This window comes from Octopus bimaculoides, chromosome 1, assembly GCF_046866305.1.
Source record: "Octopus bimaculoides isolate indiv1 chromosome 1, ASM4686630v1, whole genome shotgun sequence".
NCBI classification, from domain to species: domain Eukaryota; kingdom Metazoa; phylum Mollusca; class Cephalopoda; order Octopoda; family Octopodidae; genus Octopus; species Octopus bimaculoides.
The window spans coordinates 168,381,397-168,403,552 of NC_142928.1; the positions used below are offsets into that span (position 1 = coordinate 168,381,397).

Consider the following 22,156-nt stretch of genomic DNA (forward strand, 5'->3'; position numbering starts at 1 on the left):
AACAACACAAAATTTGCTTCCACACATGAATTCACATAATGAATCTTGCGAACCAGATAAAAAAAAAATGAAATTTTATGTATGTTGTAGTTAAAAATCACTCCACTGACCAGTCTAATTTTTACTATCATTCATCTTATCAATGTTCAAGGTGTTCTTACATTATATTTAAAGACCTTGTGTGTACTAAGATGACAAAGCAATAAATGATTATCTTATGAACTCCATTAGCTTACAAGTGTTTCTGCTATGAGATGCATTAGACTCATAGTTGAGTGCTTGAGAAACAGCTGTAAGCTAATGACGTTCATAAGATAATCATTCATTCCTGCTCTCTACACAACTAACACTTTGTTCTAAAATATTTGTATATTAGGTTCTATACTAGGTTATTGGTCTCACAATGCCTAAGCGAAATTATATATATACACTAGCTGAGGTATCTAACATAACATGGGTTCTGAAATTTGGCTCTTTATTATGTGAGGGAAAAAGGAGAGAACCAGTCCAGTAATAAACCTGCCTTCAAATATTAAAATCCTTCTTCTTGCACAATGCATGTATTACCAAATGAGGTAACTGGAGTTGTACTTTCAAACATAAAAGTTAACAATCTGATTAACAGAGCATAATACCTGAATATTTTATGAGTGTAAACACATTAAATGCAAAGCAAAGAATAAATTATATTATGTTCTGCTTTCTGTAGATTACATCATTAGTTTATTGTTATAATTTATTTCAGCCTCACTCCATACCAACATCACTGCATATAGTACCATCAACACTATGACCAAAATGTCTAGGATCACTCTCATCACCACCACATCTAGTACCTCAATATTAGTGGATTCTCCTGTCAGGTTTGACATATGAAGGTTTAACAACCAATATTATAGCTGCTAGGCTACCCACACAAATGATGTTTGCAGTGGCTTGTGTAGAACTAGCCACACTATTTGGAAATACTGATAGCAGAATGTTAGTGCAAATGTTTGCTACAAACTCAATGAACAATGCATTTCAGGTTGTTCTATCTTCTGAGGTAGTTGCTTTTGCTATGGCTTAGAGTTCAACCTATCCTAGTAGGCTAAATGTGCACTTGGGCATCAAACCAGAAAATTCTAAGTCCTTGCACATTCCTTAATATTGCTACTCTGCTAAATGAACTCGAAATTAAGTCCTCCCTTAAGAGACTTAACTATAAAAATTACATATCTAACATTAAAAAATCAAGGAAGATTCACAAAATATATTTTAGTTTGTAAGTTTAAATACAAAGTTTTTAAATTATCACAGTAATAAGCAAAGAAGAGATCACAACATTCTAGTTTCCAATGGATAAGCTCTGATTGTTTTATTGTCATGAGATAAAAATCAAAGAAGTAGCTAATTGTAATTTATTTTCTTTTTACTAGTTTAGTTAAATGAAGTGAGATGGCAACCAAAATAATTTTTTGCAGGTTTTCTGAGAGGTGGAAAGAAGAAACAGCCACGCTAGGTTATATTCTGCTTTCTCTAGATTACATCATTAGTTTAAGAAGTTCATTATAGATTTTATGAATTATCCTCAGATCAGAGACCTGATCTTTATACTAGCAATAGTGGACACCATTAAAGGCAACCAAAGGCTGAGTGGTTGTGTTAAACCAGATGACTGGTTAAGTCTACCACTAAAAGACTGGCACAATCTATCTGACAGTGTGTATAGCTTTCATCTACTCAATTTCACTCACAGTTGATCCTTGAGAATGTTAAATAAAAAATAAAACAAATGAAAGGAAATTCATTTTAGCAGCTACTAATCAAATTTCTTGCCAAATGGGATATATGATACCTGATCTCCTTGCCAAACAACTATATATCACCTTTTCTTTTTCTGATGGCTATATAATATACTTTCTTGCCAAGTAGGTGTATAATTTCTCATTTCCATGCCAAATAGGTATATAATATTATACTTCCATGCCAAATTGGTATAATATCCCACTTTGTTGCCAAATAGTTGTATAATATCCTGCTTCCTTGCCAAATAGGTATATATGATCCCACTTCTTTTGAATTAGGGAGCTGAAATATCAGTGAAAGTAGATTCACTTTTGTAGATACAGCAATAATAAAAATTTGTTACTTTAGTTGAATCAAATTTCTTTTTATTCATTTATGTTTTTATACTTTTATTTTGGAGGTGTACTTGTCTGGCAAGTGATTTGATCTGAGATAGTATGTTGAAACTAAAACACTTACACAGTTCTATCGAGGAATTATGTACATTATTTACAGTATTTACAATTGACGGATATTTGTCCTCATCTTGTTTGTTGTTAACACAATGTTTTGGCTGATATACCCTCCAGCCTTCATCATGTGTCTTGGGAAAATTTCGAACCTGGGTTCTCATTCCTAAGGTATTTTTGATGATGATGATGATGACGACGATGACGACCACATCGTCGTCGTCGTTTACAGTTAGGGTTTACAGTTTACAGTTAGGGCTACGCCGAAAACGGGTGTGTGCATATTCTTTACTTCTGCCTATTTATGTACATGTATATGAAAGATAATGTATGTATGTATGTGAGAGAGACAAAGGGAGTGAGTGAGTGCCATTTGCACATACATGCAAAAAATTTCTTACATCACAACACACACCTTCACTCACTCTCTCTCTTTCTCTATCTCTCTCTCTCTTTCTCTCTCTCTCTCTCTCTTTCTTTCTCTCTCTCTTTCTCTCTCTCTCTTTCTCTCTCTCTTTCTCTCTCTCTCTCTCTTTCTTTCTCTCTCTCTCTCTCTTTCTTTCTCTCTCTCTCTCTCTTTCTCTCTCTCTCTCTCTCTCTTTCTCTCTCTCACTCGCGTCCATTTTATATACATGTACATCTTACACTTTCTTCTCTCTTTTACTTTCTCCTCTCACTTCAAAGCAAATGTTGCCTTTTCACTGTATCCTCTCTTTCAATTTCTTGCTCTCTTCAAAGAATACAGAAATTAAACCAATTGCTGATCATATTGTGAAAGTGTAGCATATTTCTTTAAGATATAAGATATAAAACACATAGTCTTTATCTAAAAATTAAGATGTCCGTCAAGAGATAGTTTGCAGTTTTGTTTGGACTGAATTCTGTAAATATCATTTGCATGCATGTAATTACACAAAAACAAAAGATAAAGTAGGATAAAGTTTTTGTCATTGAACTCCAGTCCAGCTCTGATCAAGCAGGCCTATGATCAAAGCTATTTCAAGGATTACCATGCCGTGTATTTTCAAACATTGTATCCATAACTACATTGTGCAAATTATCTATTTTTTTTAGATAGTGGGTGTGTGATTTGACTGCTATTTATAACAGCTTATGTTACCATGTAGTGGCTCTTTATTTTCTTGAAGAAAATAAAGTTGTTTGATAGCAATAAGAATGTGCTGATGATAAGGGCAAGAAATCCTTCAATTTCGTGCAACTGATTATTTATTAACAACAATGGCAAAGATTTACTGAGTTCTTCTCTAGCACCTTTGTTTGAGAGAAGTATGCTTACAATATAGCTTATTAGCAAAAATATTTGATGCCTACTTTAAAATTATTATGCTTTCATATGTGAGCAACATAAACTGAAATTTATGTCTACATTTAAAAAGAAAAATCTTTTAATGATACCATATGTTGATTCCTTTCTTTGATACAAAGAGCCAATATTGTGAGAGATAGGACCAGTACAAACAGCCTATGTTGTCAGAGAAAGGGTTATATTCAAGTGATTCAATCCCAGAATTGAATTGAACTGTAGTGATGGCTTAGAATTCAGTGTAATTCAAAATTCAAAGTAGAATGATTATTAATCAAAATCAGAGGATTTTTATACTGTTTACTAATTCAAATCTTAATTTGCTTTAGATATAAAGGTTTAGCCATAACATTTAAAATAACTTCATGAAAGTGCAAATTGGGCAGTTTAGATGAAATTAATGTCCTGGGTTTAATTCACCTAGAAATTTGTTTGGTGATAAATTGTTGCACATTTAATCACCAAGAGGAGTCTCTCTTTTTGTTGTAAATGGATATCCATGTACAGTTAGGAATTTTGCTTGGATAGAGAAATAGAGGGCTAATCTAGACAGATCAGCCAATGTGTGTATGTGTGTGTAAAAGCGGTCAGCTTACAATAGAATTGGAAGAATGGTAAGTGGTAATTAGCTGAGTGAATTATAGAATTTTGAAATTGTAGCCAAAGTTATTGCAATCCTAATAATATATATTGATAATATACCTTAGAGAGCTGGATCTAAATATTGAATTACTGATCTGTTCATTTCCAGTTGATGCCTGCATCAGAAATATAACCTCAGAATATTGAACATGATGAAAACTGCTTGCTGTCTGTGTGAATTATAGTTTCAAAATGTAGTGTGTGTGTGTGTATGTGTGTGTGTGTATGTATTCCTACTATTGTTGTCTTATCTAAATGTAATATTGACTGAATTTAGTTTACACGTCTTCACATTTATGTTCAAATCTGTCTGGCACAGACACCTTTACTGTTTGGTCTTCCAAGGACCAACTGTTGTTTTGCTCCAGGTCAAGTCTTGTCAAACAGGTTTATGATCAAAGGCATTCCAAGCTGGACCACCTAGTATTTAATTCAAACATAATGTACTTAGGACTACATTATCCCATATGTCTTCTTTTTTGAGATGATAATGAATGAGGGCAATTCGTCTTTTATTTTTATCAATTTGAGTGACCACTTAGAGGCTCCTGCAATAGCTTGATAATTGCTTGTTGATAAACTGAATCACTTCTCCAATAAATGTGTGATCTTATGCCACAAATTTATTGCGAAAGGCAGAGTGAGCTGGCAGAATCATTAGTACATTGGACAAAATTCTTAGTAGCTTTAATTAGTCCTTCATTTTTGCAGGGTTTGTAAAAATAAGTACCAGTTATAATCTAAGATTGTTTCAATTGTTTTCGCCTTTTAAAATATTCTGCTTTCTACTTGATTAAAAGTAATATTCTCTAACATGTACTCTTTTACTTGATCATCGAACCATGACCACACCTACTTGAAAGATTTAGTCAGTCAAATTATTTTAAGTCAGTTACTTATCTAATCATTTTCTATTTGCCAAACCAGTAATTTACAGGACATGAGAGCTCCAGTTCTTAATCAATGCTAACACACACACACACCAGGTTTCCGCATTGTTTCCATCTACCAAATTTCACTTGCAAGGTATTGGTTCATCTGAGCCTATAGTTGAAGATGTTTGCCCATGATGCAACACAGTGGGATTGAACCTGAAACAATGTGGTTACAAAGCTAACTTCTTAATCACATAGCCATATTCGTACCTGTATGTATAAATAACATTGTGTGTGTGTATAGGTGCATGGCTCAGTGATTAGAACATTGGGCTCACAATCATGGGATAGTGAGTTTGATTCCTGGACCGGGCTGTGTATTGTGTTTTTGAACAAGACACTTTATTTCCCGTTGCTCCAGTTCACTCAGCTGTAGAAATAAGTTGCGATGTCACTGATGTCAAGCTGTACCAGCCTTTGTCTTTCCCTTGGATAATTTTGGTGATGTCGAGAGGGGAGGCTGGTATGCATGGGTGACTGTTAGTCTTTCATAAACCTTGCCTGGACTTGTGCCTCAGAGGGGAACTTTCTAGATACAATCCCATGGTCATTCATGACTGAAGGGAATCTTTACCCTTTTACCCTTACCCCTTTATATATATATATATGAAATAGAGATGTGTGTGTATTCACTTTTCGCGCGAAAATGGCTTCACTAATTGCTTCTATACTTGTGATGCATGAATAATTGTATCTCGGACACATGTTAGGCTCTTCATTTAATATTTTTATTGAAAATAAAAAAATATTGCTTTATGTATTAGATTCACGTCTTTGAAAGTTTTTAAAAATATTTACATCCGGTTTTCTAGCGTCAGTGATGTAACAACTACATTTGGCTCCATATCATAAATAAAAGAACGTTTAAATTTTTTGGAACTATGTTTTTTGTGTTTCTTTAAAGGATTTCTGTTACTAAATTTTTTGAATAATTAGGCCATTTTTTCCGGAACGTTGAATACAACATGGACAAAAAGCAAATTCGCACAATTTTCTCATTCCAGTTCAAGCTAGGCCGAAAAGCTGCTGAAACAGCTCGCGATATCAACGATGTGTTTGGCCCAGGAACCACTAATGAACGTACAGCACAATGGTGGTTCAAGAAATTTCATAGCAGTGACAAGAGTCTTGGAGATGATAAGCATAGTGGTCGGCCATCGGATGTTAACAACGATCAACTAAGAGCGTTAGTCGAAGCCAATCCACACACAACTGTCCAAGAGCTTGCTTCTGAATTAGATTGAAAGAGATTGGAAAAACAAAAATACTTGAGAAATGGGTGCTGCACAAATTGAACGACAACCAAAGAAAATGCCGTTTTGAAGTGTCGTCTTCTCTTCTTTTACACAACAAGAATGACCCGTTTCTCGACTGGATTGTGACTTGTGATGAAAAGTGGATTCTTTATGACAACTGGCAATGCTCAGCTTCGTGGTTGGATGCCGATGAAGCTCCACAGCACTTCCCAAAGCCAAAGTTGCACCAAAAGAAGGTCATGGTGACTGTTTGGTGGTTTGCAGCTGGTCTCAGCCATCACAGCTTTTTGGATTCTGGCAAAACCATTACGGCGGAGAAGTACTGTCAGCAAATGGATGAAATGCATAAGAAACTCCAACAACAGTCAGCATTGGTCAATAGAAAAGGACCAATTCTTCTCCACGACAACGCTCGGCCGCATGTCACACAACTGACCCTGCAGAAGTTGAATGACTTGGGCTACAAAACTCTGCCTCATCTGCCATACTCACCAGACCTCTCACCTACTGACTACCACTTTTCCAAGCATCTTGACAACCTCCTGCATGAGAAATGCTTCAAAAAGCAAGCCAATGCCTTCAACGACTTCATCACCACCAGAACGCAGGATTTTTATGCTACTGGCATAAATAAACTTGTTTCACATTGGCAAGTGTTTATTTTGATGGTGTTTATTTTGATTAATAAAGTTTTGTTTGAGCCGTGATATGTGCAAGTGAATTTAAAGGTTAAAACCCGCAAGAACTTTCTTGACAACCAAATATATATATATCACTCACTCACTCTCTATTGTTTTCGCTTTCCTTTTACAGGCACTATTGTTTTCACTTTCTTTAACCTGAGCAACACCAGGTATTTTTGCTAGTATGTATGTATGTATGTGTGTGTGTATATATATATATATATATATATACACACACACACACACACACACACACACACACACACACACACACACACACACACACACACACACACACACACACACACACACACACACACACACACACACACACACACACACACACACACACACACACACACACACACACACACACACACACACACACACACACACACACACACACACACACACACACACACACACACACACACACACACACACACACACACACACACACACACACACACACACACACACACACACACACACACACACCCTTCATGTCTGAAGCTCCTATGAAGCTATAGGGTAATACTCAAGCATTCATCTATGAGTGCATTGCATCTCATAGTAGAAACAACTGTAAGCTAATGAAGTTCATAATGTAGTTGTTTATTGCTTTGTTGTTTTAATTTCTTATTACCACTCTGTACTAACTGGCACTTTATTCTGAAGCACACGTATATTGACTTCTAACACAAGGTTATTAGTATCACATTGCCTAAGCAAAACATTAAAATACATACAACCTATATATATATATATATATATATACACATACATACACACGCAACCAAAATATATGCACAACCTGTATATATATATATATATATATATATATATATACACACACACATACACTATATATGTACAACCCATACATATATATCTATATTCAATTAAAACTAAAAATATAGTGCATATGGAAATTCTTTTATAAAACAAAATATAATGTTCAGTGTGATGGTGATTCTTTTATGCATTTCAAAAAAGAAAAAATTTAAATGCAGTAATTAGCTTTCTTTGCATTAATTATTTTAGCAAAGGAAACAATGCCACTGAATTCACTATTGTGATAAAAATTCTTTTGATAATCTCAAAGAAATAAATAAATAGATGAAATAAAATAAAATGAATAAATAAATAATTTTATTCCATGCGTAGTTTAAATGAACTGTTGAGAATTCGGTGCTTGTATGCTGAACAGAGTAGCATGTCAATCAATAGGTGTTCAATGTACCTGTATTTGTTCAGATCATAACCAGTAATAGTAGTAGTAGCAGCAACAGCAGTTGTAGTTGTTGTTACCACTGTTGCCTAATTAAGCTCTATCAATAAGGCACACTTCTCTTAGAATGATTGCATTGATTTGTCTTCTTGTGAAAATGTGTTTAAACCAAGCCTAGTTATTGAAAACGTTTTTTTTTCTTTTCCTTTGCCTTTTTAATATTAAAATAAGGCTCATCTTGAAAGGAAAGTAATTGAAAGAAAAGGCTAATGAAAAATAACTTGGTTAATTATAATTTAAACACTGCTTTTGGTATCTTTTGTTATATTTTGGGGGCTGAGGTAGAAAATATAAATAGAAAACTGCCAAACAAACAAGCAAAAAAAAAGTAATAGTTTTTGTGTATGGTTAGAATTAATTGAAAGTTGTAGTTGGGTTAGTTAGACTGCATGTCAGTTCATCATCATGATCATTATCATGTGTCCATTTTTCCATGCTGGCATGCATTGATTGGATGGATCTCACAGCATCTGGTTGAGGTCTGCATCATCTAGCATACACAGCAAGGGAAAAAACCATCCAACAGTGTTGTTGTATGTATCTTACAGTGTGGAGTGGGTGTATTTTAATGTCCCATTAGCAGTGGAAATGTTATCAACAACAATACTACAGAGCTTATTCAACTATGTAATAGTTCTGGTTTAGAGTTGTTGACTTTCTAGACATAACCTGCTATGCGACTTGTGAAACCAACATCTTGTTCATATATTCTATTTATTTGATATTGTTTCTATAGCTGGATGCTCTTCATATCAGCAACTACTTTACAGCACATCAGTCAGCCAGATACCTTCCCTGTGTCTTCGTGTCAGCTTGCAAAGACTCTCCAGTTCCCTCTGTATTGTGCTGAATGCCTACAATCATCGAGGCTTTTGTTTCCAGTCCATTCTTTGATGTCAACTGTCTGCATCTTTAACAACCTCTTGCTCTCTTTCTTTCAATATTTCTTACAAGAATAGCCATGGGTAGTGACTCATGACACATTGTATGTCCAAAATATGATAGCTTTGTGGACTTGATTCTTGACATTAGGTGTCTTTTGACTTGCAGCTTTTCTACTACTGCTTTATTTGTTACTACAGCATTTTTACCTTATCTCGCTCAATCTGTGAAAAAGATCCATGTTTCAAAAGCTTCTACCTTCATAGCTGTGAATATTGTTCAAGTGTCTACCCTGCACAGGAAAATTTACTTAATAGTATAGTTTACTAACCTCAGTTTTAAATGCAGTGTTATGTTTCTTAAAGTGGAGATTTCTTTTCATTTTTACAAATGTTGTTTTAGAATTATTCTTTAAATAATTTCTTCTTTACAGCATTATTTAGCCCTTTAGCATATACATTATTTACAAATATAATGGCTATTATTCACATTGTTTTGAATCAATCATGCATTATCTTGTAGCTTCAAGATTTCAATAATGTGATTATTTATTTTTAAAATGACATTGTATGGTAGGTATGAAAGATCAGATCTGGTCAGTTTGACCTAAAACGCGTAGAATATTTGAGCCAGATATAGTCAGTTTAAATGCTGCAGGGCCAGAGAAGTGACATCTTTGGTGGGCCACTGTTGCTATAGAAACTCATCTCTCCATAATGCTGCTAAAACTACCAGACAGACCATTACATGGTGATATATACAGTGTAATCCTGACATTTGACCAGCTAACCATTGGTCATAGGTTTGCTTTTAATAGAGACAGTGATGCAGGCATTGCACCTGTTCACATTTTCCATATATGCTTATTTACTGTTCCCCATTTTGCCTCTGCAAACCACAGTCAGTTGTAGCTTATATTTTGTTACAGTCATATTTAACTGGTTGAAAGTCGTTGCCATCTCTCACTAGCAATATTTTTTTTTTCTTTAGGCATTTCTTTTTTACTTCATATGGCTTTCACTGCTAATAACTGCAGGCTTATATATTTAAATTTTATATCATATGTTTTATGAATAGTAAGCATCATCAGTTATAGGTTTTCAGGAGGCTAATCTGGTTCATTGTATAACCAATGGCAGAGTGACAAGAGAGTTTTAGTATAACTCAAGTGGAATAAATATCACAAGAAAATTTTTTTTCATCATACTAGTTTATTGGCAATTTCTCACCAATGGGCATGTGTGTATGTGTGTGTGTAAAAGGAAAACAAGCAAAGAGTGGCTACTGGCATGTATTTGAGCAACAAAGATGAATAAGAGCATGTTAAATAACTTACAATTGAAATTATCTCCATTTTCAGAGAAGATAGACAAATCATTTAGTGGCAAAATTAATACCAACTGTAATTTCAAAAAGGGGAGATAATCTCAAGAATCAAGAATTTCTCCAAAATTGACATACTTTTAAGAAAAACATAGTTTGGTTGTTTGAAGACAAAAGAATGGTTGTCAACATGTTTCTGTCTCAATAGACATCATCTAATGTGGTTGTCCTACCTTATTTCCAGCAGTTGGGATACTTGGACATATCACAATAAAAAAAAGAGTAGAACACATATATGTCCTACATAATTTGCATAAATGAAATGAAAATGAGCCAAAAGAAATGCTATAGTGGCCAGTAACAAGCATTTGAACAACAAACACAAGTAATGTTACATTAAGTAACATGCAAGATAAATTCTATTATTTTGTGAATTATATTTGCCCCTACAAAGGATGCACACACATATACATATATATATATAAATTATATGTATATATTTATACACATATGTACACATAACAGGCTGCCATACAGTTTCCATTTACCAAATTTCACAAGCCATTCAACAGCCTGAGCTTATATGGTAGATAACACTTGTCCAAGGTGCAACACATTGTACTTTTGGAACAAGTGTTCTCTTCTATGCGCTTGTAAAACAAATCTCTTAACTTTTTAACCATAGAATAAATGCATATATGAATAAATGCCAGTAATATTGACACAAGTGAATCCATAGGTGCCATTATTGGTATTGTGGAAGTGATAATATACTAACAATGTGTAACGTGATTACAGGAGCTTGAATTTTGTAGGAGGAAATAATCCCATGAAAAGCACCCGTACTAGTGTCACATAAGAAGCACCCATGCCAGTCTCACATAAAAACCACCTGCCCCAGTGTCACATATAAGGCACCCATGCTAGTTCCACATATAGAGTACCTGTACTGGTGCCATGTATAAAGCACCAGTACTGGTGCTTCGTATAAAGCATTGGTGCTATATAAAATGTACTCAGTACACTTTGTGAAGTGGTTGGCATTAAGAAGAGCATCCAGCTGTGGAAACCATGCCAAAACAGACAGTTGGAACCTAGTGCAGCTCTCCAGCTGACCAGCCCCTGTCAAGCTGTCCAACCCATACCAGCATGGAAAATGATGATGACTCTCTCTTCTAAAACAGTAAAAGTCAAAGCTGACTTTGATGGGATTCAAACTCACAAATGTAACCAAATATCGTAAAACATTTTGTCTGTCATCCACCTCTCCAGTCTGCTGATCCCCTGCCCTAACAGTGTTAATAACAATAATATATTAAATCTTTTTCTCTGTGTATTGTTGTTGTTGTTTAGCCCCAGGTCAGCCCTGATCAGGCAGAGCTCATTGTGGTTTTTTGCTTGTTTGAGTTTTGTTAGTATCTTTTATCTTTTACTTGTTTCAGTCATTGGATTGCAAGCATACTGGTGTACCACTTTGAAGGGTTTTAGTCGAACAAATCAGTACTTACATTTTTTGTCTTTTTCTTTCTCTTTTTAAGTTTCATACTTCGCACTTATTATATAAGATTCTTTTGCTTAACCACTATACTCCATGCATCTAAACAAAACAACACTTGTTGTCAAGCAGTGGCAAGACAAGAAACAGACATAAAGACACACAGACATATATATATATATATATATATATATATATATATATATGCACACACACACAATGGTCTTCCACACAATGGTCTTCCTCACAGTGAATTGGTCAGCTTTCGGTCATAGTAGACATTTGCCCAGTGTGTTGCTCAGATTTAGTTGCAAAACGAGCCTCTGCCTACACATAATCATATTATCCCATGTGTCCACCCTTTTAAAAATTCTTTTAAGATGGTAGGGTATGTTTGAAGGAAATTTGGCTGCTATTTCTTAGTAAGCTGAAAAGCTGCATAATGGCTTCCTTATTTCTTTTTTTTTTTTAATCTTAAAATGGTAATTCAGTGGAGCTGAAGCCCATGAAAATGATTTCAAATTTGAAGAATAAATAAACTTTGTGAAACCAGATTGTTATGGTGTTTTAATATAGCTAGAATATCGGCAATTGATGCTAAAATCCAATAGTAAGCTATAAAGAATACAATGAGCATTTATAATTTATTTATAGAAATGGTGTTGATAGCCATTTGAACAATAGTGGTTGCTGTCCTTGGTATGCCTATAATCTAGACAACAGGAAAAACATACGCTTTTATGCTTTCCATGGTTTTTATTGTAATGAAACTAGGAAAGTGTTAAGGTAGTGAATTGACAGAATCTGGACATGCTAACATGTCCAGATAAAATGTCTTGTGGTATTTTAGTTCAAATCATGAAGTTCAATTTCACTTTCGTCCTTTCTGGATTGGCAAATAAAGTGGCAGTTTGCACAGGGATCAATTCCACAATCCACCCCTACCCACCCCACCATTGCTCTCTCTCTTTCTCTTTCTCTCTCTCTCCCTCTCTCTCTCTCTCTCAAAATTAGCGGTAGATGACAAGATAGTGTCATGTAAAAATAATAACCAGAGGAAGGCAGCTGGAAACTACCTTTATATTCTCGTGTGAAAATTCCATGACATACACTGTGTATTTGCCAAAGAAATCGACGGGGGCCAGTCATTAATCTGATGGCACAAGGAAGGAAGGAAAGTAGTGGAGTGACTAAAATAGCATAAAGCCTTGAACTAAATTCACTACAGTACTTTATTCTTTTAAAACATGATTTAAGTAAGTCCCACAAAGCATTTTGTACAGAGCTCTTGAACAGACACTGCTTTGCAGCCCTTTAAATTCTGAGTTCAAACCCTGCTAAATGAATTTTACCTTACATCCCTTGTACCAATCACACACTAGATTTGATATAATGAGCTATGCCTTCTCAAATTTCTGTCCTTGCACCTATTTAAATTGTTGTTGGGAAGGAAGAAGACCATAGTTGAGTAACTGATCAACCCCATACACACACTTTATCATGGCAACACTCATATTCTTTTTTGCAAAGCTCTCACATCCACTTACCTAGTGGGTCACATTTTCCACACTCTTTCCACAGAGTCTGCATTTCTGGGTATCAGAAGTTTTATAGATGTTATACTTCACTGAATTGTTAGCAAGAGCCTGGTCTTGTGCAGCAATGATCAGGCTTTCAGTGGTACGCTTCAAATCACCTCGCTCAAGCCATGCCCACGATGCTGTATTATCCTTAACATCTTGTGTATTCCTTTCAAACTGTCCATGCATTCTCATTTCAAGAAGGTCTTCTTTTCTCTTCCTTGCCCATCATTTCATCTGCATTTACACCCAAATCTTTTGCAGTATATTGTAGCAGGTCTTCATCACTATTTATCACATACTCGGAAAACATTCTCCTTTCACTCTTTATACAATGGTCTACACTAATTAGTCCTCTGCCACCATTCTTTCTTTTCATATACAGTCTGTTTACGTTTGCTTTAGGGTGTAGCGTCCCATGCAGCGTCATCAACTTTGTTATTATTATTATTATTATTATCTTCAATATGGTTGTAGAATGGCAGAAATGATAATGTGCTGGAATAAATGCTTAGTAGTATTTATTTACATTCTTCCATATGCTGAACTCAGTCCTCCTGAGGTCATATTTGTCTGCCATTATTCATAGATTAAACACCAGTAAAGTACTTGGATCAAATCAATTTAACCTCTCCCTTAAAGTTAGAAATAATTTATTATTATAAATAATAATAATAATCCTTTCTACTATAGGCACAAAGCTTGAAATTTCAGGGGAGGCACAAAGCCTGAAATTTCAATTACATCAGCCCCAGTTTTCAACTGGTAACTTATTTTATGAACCTCTAAAGAATGAAAGGCAAAGTCGACCTCAGCAGAATTTGAACTCAGAATGTAAAGATGTAAAATGACATTAAATAATAATGCTTAGCAGCATTTTGTCTGGCATACTAATGATTCCAGCAGCTTGCCATGTTATAATAATAATAATAATAGTAATAAGTCTCTTTCTTATAGGCAGAAGGCCTGAAATTTTGGTGGAGGGGTAAATTGATTTTATTGACCCCAGTGTTCAACTGGTACTTATTTTATCGACCCCAAAAGGATGAAAGGCAAAGTCAGCCTCAGTGAAATTTGAATTCAAGAACACAAAGATAGACAAACTGTTTAGCAGCATTTTGTCTAGCATGCTAATGATTCCAGCCGCTTGCCATCTTATAATAATAATAATAATCCTTTCTATTATAGGTGCAAGGCCTGGATTTTTGTGGGGAGGGGGACAGTCAATTACATCGACCCCAGTACTTGACTGGTACTTAATTTATCAATCCCAGAAGGATGAAAGGTAAAGTTGACCTCGATGGAATTTGAACTCAGAATGTAGCAACAGATGGAATACCGCTAATCATTTTGCCCAGCATGCTAACAATTTTGCCAGCTCATTACCTTTCTATTATAGGCACAGGGCTTGAGATTTTGTGGAAGAGGACTAGTCAATTACATTAACCTCAATACATGACAGGTATGTATTTTATCAACCCTGAATGATGGACTAAGTCACCGTCAGTGTAATTTGAGTTCAGAATGGTTTCAAATTTTGGCACAGGGCCAACAGTTTTTGGGAGGAGGGGTAACTTGATTACATCAATTCCAGTACTCAACTGGTACTTATTTGATCAATCCTGGAAGGATGAAAAGCAAAGTTGACTGCAGCAGAATTTGAACTCGGGACATAAAGAGTCAGAAGAAATGCTATGAAGAGTTATGTCCGAAAGGCTAATGATTCTGCCAGTTCGCCACCTTCTTAATAATAATATCTAACTTAGACATAAAGACCACACTATGAGGAGGAGGAGAAGAATATGCTAATTTATAATTCATCCCAGTTCTTGAATAGTACTTATTTTATTGACCCGGGCAGAATCCTTTGTTTCATCCTTCAACATTTTGTGTTCAGATTTCATCAAATTTGATTTTTATCATTTATCACTCGATGTAAGGGGTGAAATAAGATAAATGCTAGTAATATTCTGAATTCGATTTAGTTAACCATATTTCACATGTAAAAAGAAAAAAAATAGTAATTTTTATTACTATCATCATCATTAAAAATACGGTCTAATATCCATAATTTAGATTTTTTTCTCAATTAAATGTGTTATTTATTATGATTTTTTTTAAAATTATCAATATTATTCTTATTAACATTATTTTATTTATTAGTATTATTATTTATTATCATTATTAATTATTGTTGTGGTTATTATTATTAACATTATTATCATTATTATTATATATTTATAAATTTTTAAAAAATTATCACTCAGTTGTTAATTTTTGTTTGTAGCAATATTGTTATTTTATTTTTACTATAATGACTATTATTTTTTTTTTTTTTTTTTTTTGCTCTGTATGTGTGTTTGGGTTTGTGTGTATATGTTTATGTGTGTAGATGTGTGCATCTGTGTGTTTTGATTTATTCTTCCTCCTGTTTTCCTTACTGAAGAGGAATCCGTCATAACAATTTGCTTGTTGTATCATCAGCTTATATCTGGGTCTAGTGCTTGGGAAAATCAATATCTATCACTTATTAAGCCCGAAGATATCTCTGCAAAATGAAAAGAGATAGGTATATGAACAAGGGAGAGAGAGTGTGTGTATGTGTAAGAGAAAGACGGAGGCAAATAAAAAGAGAGAGAGAGAGATGGGGGAAATGTAAAGAGAGAGAGAAAGAGATAGAGAGATGAGAGAGACCAGTGAGGAGTGCTGCTGTTGATGCTGAATATTACTGCATCAAGATCAGCAAGCTACCACGACAGTTATGACTGCTACTTGCTGCCACTGTTGCAGGCCTTCTTTAACAGAATGCCACTCTATGTGAAAGCGGTTCTTTGACAGTGATGTCGCAAACATTATTGTAGCATATATAGATATATATATATATATATATATATATATATACATATATATATATATACATATATATATATATATATAAACATACATATATAAACGTGTGTCTGTATGTGTGTATATATATATACACACACACGCACAAACACATATATATGCTTGTTTACTACGCACACCTACATATTCATCTACACAATCTATGTAAAATGTATATGTTATTACTGTTTCTTCAAACAAGTGATGTGACACTTGTTTCAATTAGATAAGGGTTTTCTGTTTACTAACTTGCTATGGACTAGTATTATTGCCAACCTGTACTGTCTTGATTGCTGTACACTAGATATCTACCTGACAGTAAGTTTTCTTTTAATATAATAATAATAATTGTTATTATTTCCATTATTGCTTGTTTATTTGGTATAATTTCATCCTCCTTTCACAGTTTAGAGTAACCCAATGCTATATCGATATATTTTCCATGCTGTCATCGAAATCAATTCTAAACCAGCTATTCTCAGTTTGTGTTATAGAAATATTTTGTTTGCTGGTATTTACTTGCATTTTTGCTATATTCTTTATCCCTATTGTTTGATTGTTTTTCTGGGGGTGGTTTTGTTTTCTTTTTTGTTTTGTTCATCAGTGCAACTTTAACTTTCTCTCATCTTCGTCTGTTACATAAAGAACCCTCTGCATACTTCTCTCCTTCTCAGATCTCTGAATTCAATACATACACACACACACACACACACACACACACACATATATATATATATATATATAGTATTTACATTTAATGTTTTACCAGAGTTATAGATATGAACATATAAGGAAGCTCCTTAAAATATGCACTAAGACATATTCAAATATGTAGTTGGTATCCATACACACTATTAGCTTTAATTTGTTTTTTAATGGGTAGGCCATATCTTTTTGTTTTCTGGTTTTGCTTTGTTTTATTGTGTTTTATTATTTTACACCATGGTGTCTATTTTCAGTTTTCTAGTGCATAATCAATAAAAATTAAATCTCAAAGATAGTAGGTTTATCTTAAATGTAGAGTTTATAGGCTGAAGGGAATTGTAGTTGAAGAAGAGAGAAAGAAAAAAACATGTATAGTATTCATAAAAGCAATGCTGTAGTCAAAGACATTGATCTGTAGCAATATCTCCCACCCCCATTACAAACACTAAAGAATTATGAGAGCTTTTGCGAATAATGGAATATTTCTCTCTATTATTGTTTTCTTCCACCATCTCTAGGTTAGTTTCCTAGTCTAATGTCATGATTTAGAGAAAAACAGATTAAAAGAGCTACTGTGTCATTTGAAACATTCATTTATACATAAATTTCTCTTTGATTTTTCTATTTCTTTTGTTTACCACTACGTTTGATATCAATTCTTAATGTTTACAGTTCACTTAACTGCTTTCACTGGAAAAAAATATATATAATCATATTTCATTCAAGACTTCTGACCCTACCATAATAATAATAATAATAATAATAATATAATATAATATAATATAATAACAACAACATCAAGTCAAGTCTTTCTAAACCTTTTATATTAAAAGTGAAAAAGGCAGAAATTTAAAATAGAAAATTATTAGTCTGTTAACTTTTTTTTATTATTCTCTTAAACCTAATAAAGTCCTCATAATACTGTACCAAAATGCTCATGTGACCGATAAAATTACCCTTCCCAAAAGTTACCATATTCCAAAATTTAATAGAACCACCCAAAGTCTTCAATTACCAATTTCATAGTATTTATAAATATAAAAAAATAGCTGACTAAAGTGAGTTATTTTGAATTCACATTGATGATCATTGGTGATTTTTATTGTTGCGAACTGATCAGTTGCATAAATTGATTAGATTTTATTATAGTTATTTCGTTTAGTGTTATTGTTTCCATCTGGCTCTACATACTTTGGTTCATTTTGTCTTTTATTTGTTGCTTCTTATTACCCTTTCGATGAAGCTGCATCAGTTACTTTATGTCAAGAGGGCATAAGGCTTTGGTTATAAAGAAACAAAGCTTCAAGCTAATGAAGGAGCCTCTATGTGGTTGCTCAACCTAATAGCAGCCAAATCACCCTCAAATCACCAACCTAAAAAAAGTGAAGGAAATATTGAACAATATAGTCTCTGATATATAAATAAAAGAATTGATAATCACAAGTAGAATGCCTTTGATCATAAATCAGGGCTAAAGGTAACCAACAACAAAAATTGTAAGACTTATAATTACCAACTTATGTAATAAATTAGTGTGATTTATGTTATTATTTAATACTTGTACATAATAAAGAAAGAATATCTATGGATTTTCATAAACCATTATATAACATTATACACTTCTTTATTCATCTAAAATTGTCAAATTACCAAAATAAGCATTCTTAAAAATATAAATAATCATTCCAAAATAAACATTCTCAAACAACCATACCTCCTTTAACATGACTGATCAAGTGTCATTGTTATGTTAAGCCTATCCGGTTTATTATATTTCTTCTTATTTACCGTCTCTTAAGCATTAGCTAGTGTCAGTTCATATTCCATAATTGATATATGATTTGAAACAGTAGCTTTAGGATTCTACTAAAGCTACTAAATATATGCAAGAATTAAGCCCAGTTATTAAACTGCTAATTAGTGCACAATAATTTTCAAATATCAAAGTTCTAAAATTTTGAACTTTCTTCTATCATATCTAACTGATTTGTCTCCAACCAGACTGTAAACAGTGTTGAATAGAAAGTACTTATTCTTAACATCAATGTTAGGATGCTACCATACTTTGAAAGGTAGTCTTTCTTTATGTGCTTCCAAAAGAATTACTATTGTATTGTTGCATGTAAGAATAATATATATTGACATATACAGAGAGAGACAAGAAGACTGAAGAATACTTTCAGGAAGTAAATAAAAACTTAAAAACAGCCATGATTATTTTCATCAGAGTTGTAGATTTAATACAACAGATTATTACAATGAAAAATCAGTACACTAACTAGCTATGGTGTGCTGAATAAAAAATACTAGACTAAATAGTATAAATAATTCAAACCGCAAAGGTGGAAAATAAGGGAGAAATAAGGGCAAAATTTAAGATGTATATGGCAATTCCTCTACTCTAAGAAAATATTGATTCCAAAAATCAAACCACCAGATAGCAGAACTGTGGCTTCCTGAATTATATGAAAGTATCCTGTCTTGGAAAGTAGCTACTCTAAAAATAAACCACTGCATAATATGTATGATTAAATAGAAATAGCTCTATTTTATGGGGAGAAAATCTCATTAATACTGTGGCCACCATAAACATTACCATTGTTATTCCTTCTTTCCCACCACCATTACCATCTCATAATAAACTTAGTAATTTTCAGTATAGGCACTGTACATTATTATATGAGAACTTTGTCATAAGTTTTGTGTATATTGTTTGTTGATATTAGTGATATCATGAGAATGATATCAACAACTGTTGAATTACAAACAACTTATACTGCAGTAATGTCAAATCAATAAGGGATTCTCAACATGGTTGCTCAACTTGTTAAAATTAGTAGTAAAATCACCCTGAAATTATATATCGCCATCTCTGGGGAAAAAAAAAAAATCAGGATACACTAGATGTCTGAAAAGATAGGCTGGTCATGATTTATAGCTACATTTGTTCAGGAATGACTTGGGGTTTAAATAGCAACTGCAATAATGTATTTAAAACTATGTTCTATCACTTTTGTTTATTTTTTTACCTACACCACAGACAACCTCTTAAGTTACATGTAATGATGAATTCTGACACTTACCCACACTGAGAACAACAATACAGTGGACTCTGTGGTAATGTAGTAAATAGACAATCAAAGAAAAATATATGTGCTGCATTGGGAATATGTTAGTGTATAGTAATAAAACTTGTATGACAGAATAGAGGGATCATAAGTTTTATAAAGTGGTAAGTTCCAGTGATATAGTGATTGCTATATCAGCTCTCAAAAATGCAGAGGATGCTAACCTTTTAACTGAAGATATGCTCAAACAAATGTTAATAGTTTCAAATAGCATGCTTTAAAATTTAATAAATTATCATTGGTAGAATTTAAAATCTTTAGCTTAGCTTATTATAAAATTCTAATGGTATGTTAGGCTATATTTCAGAGTTAGGAGGAACAGCATAAGGGTTGGTGTGGGTTGGACACAGCTGAAGAGGAGTAGAAAAGAAAGAAGTTACAGTCAACAGAGGAACATTGAAATTGACAAGAAGTGATAGGAAAATGGTAAAGATGATAAAAGTTATGTAGTTGACAGACACAATACAGGACACATACTTACATACAATCATTTGCTCATCACACACAGATATAACTACGGTTTAATTAGAAGGATAAACTTGATAAGCATTTGGTAGGGGGAGGTAAGGAAATCGTAAATTTACATAGCCACATATATTTGTATCCATGTGTGTTTGTGTGTGAATATATATATATATATATATATATATATATATATATAAAATATTAATAGTAAATGTTTATTTGATGGTTCACTGTTACAATTCACTTCTCAAAGCATGTTTATGATATTGACTAAACAAACCTATTAAACTAGCATTTACATATATTTGTATCTATATATATAAACAGACAGATATGCAGGGCCTCTAGAAGTTTTGCAAGGTGGAACAAGACTGGTTTTAGGCCCCCATTAAACATTCACTGACCCTTCCTTGGTTCTTTGGCTCCCAGACCAATATATCAGCTGAACCTGTCTCTTCTGGCTACCTTGGTACAAATAAAAATTTATAGTCTGGATATAAGGCCTGTAGTTTCTCATTAGCTTCCTATAGCTGTTCTGCTTTTCTCCAATTTTTATGAAATATTCACTCCCACTAAATAGCTAACCTCTGCAGTAGTGCAGGCTTATTGTATTAGCATGGGATTGCTGTTTATATTGGAATATTCCACCAGTATTCCTCTTTTTTAAAGATATGGCTACATTTTGGTCTGGAGTACCTTTCGAAGGGTCATAGAAACAATCCTTCTTGCAGATAGCACTGTAAGTGGTTTTAGCGACAATGTTGTGTCTCATAAGAAGGTAGTACCTTGCAGGTATTCTTGAACAGCTGCCGATGATGTGGGTGATAATTCCTATTCTGGCACAATTGACAATCACCTTGTATCATGATGTAGAGACTTAGAGGCTTCCTTATTGATGAAGTGTTTAGTGGCTATCTTCTATTTCTAAATAGCAAAGGTGTAGCCTTCTAGGTAACATGTAATATATCCACCACGGATTTAGGACAAGCTACATTTCCTATCAATGTTACTACATGTGTGTGTGTGTGTGAATGTATGACTGCATGTGTGTGTGAATGTATGAATGCATGTGTGTGTGTGAATGTATGACTGAATGTGTGTGTGTGTGTGTGTGTATGACTGAGTGAGTATGTATACATGTATGTATTGTCCTAACACAAGCTTCAAAGTGAGAGTGAAGAATGACATCAAAATAGGAGAAACACCGAAAATTAACAAATGGTAGTGGCCGAGTAAACAAACAGTAGTTGTAGGTAGTTGTTCAATCAGCTAGCCTTATAGATAAATATATATCTGTCTGTATGAACAGAGATGTGTGCAC

General features: G+C 33.7%; 2 protein-coding genes across 12 annotated transcripts in view; one reads left to right on the top strand and one right to left on the bottom strand.

Annotated features, from left to right (window-relative positions):
* LOC106869307 (zinc finger MYM-type protein 1-like) overlaps positions 1–22,156 on the bottom strand; it is a 155,593-nt gene that overhangs the window by 66,325 nt on the left and 67,112 nt on the right. The gene's annotated exons all lie outside the window — the stretch shown is intronic.
* Positions 1–22,156, top strand: part of LOC106869314 (uncharacterized) — a 157,096-nt gene that overhangs the window by 48,597 nt on the left and 86,343 nt on the right. The window contains exon 1 of one of the 11 annotated variants that reach the window (XM_089362426.1): positions 16,306–16,855. The exons of the other annotated variants lie outside the window; for them this stretch is intronic. The gene's annotated coding sequence lies outside the window, so the exon portion shown is untranslated. Of the gene's footprint in view, positions 1–16,305; positions 16,856–22,156 lie in introns of those variants that run through there. 11 annotated transcript variants of the gene reach the window in all.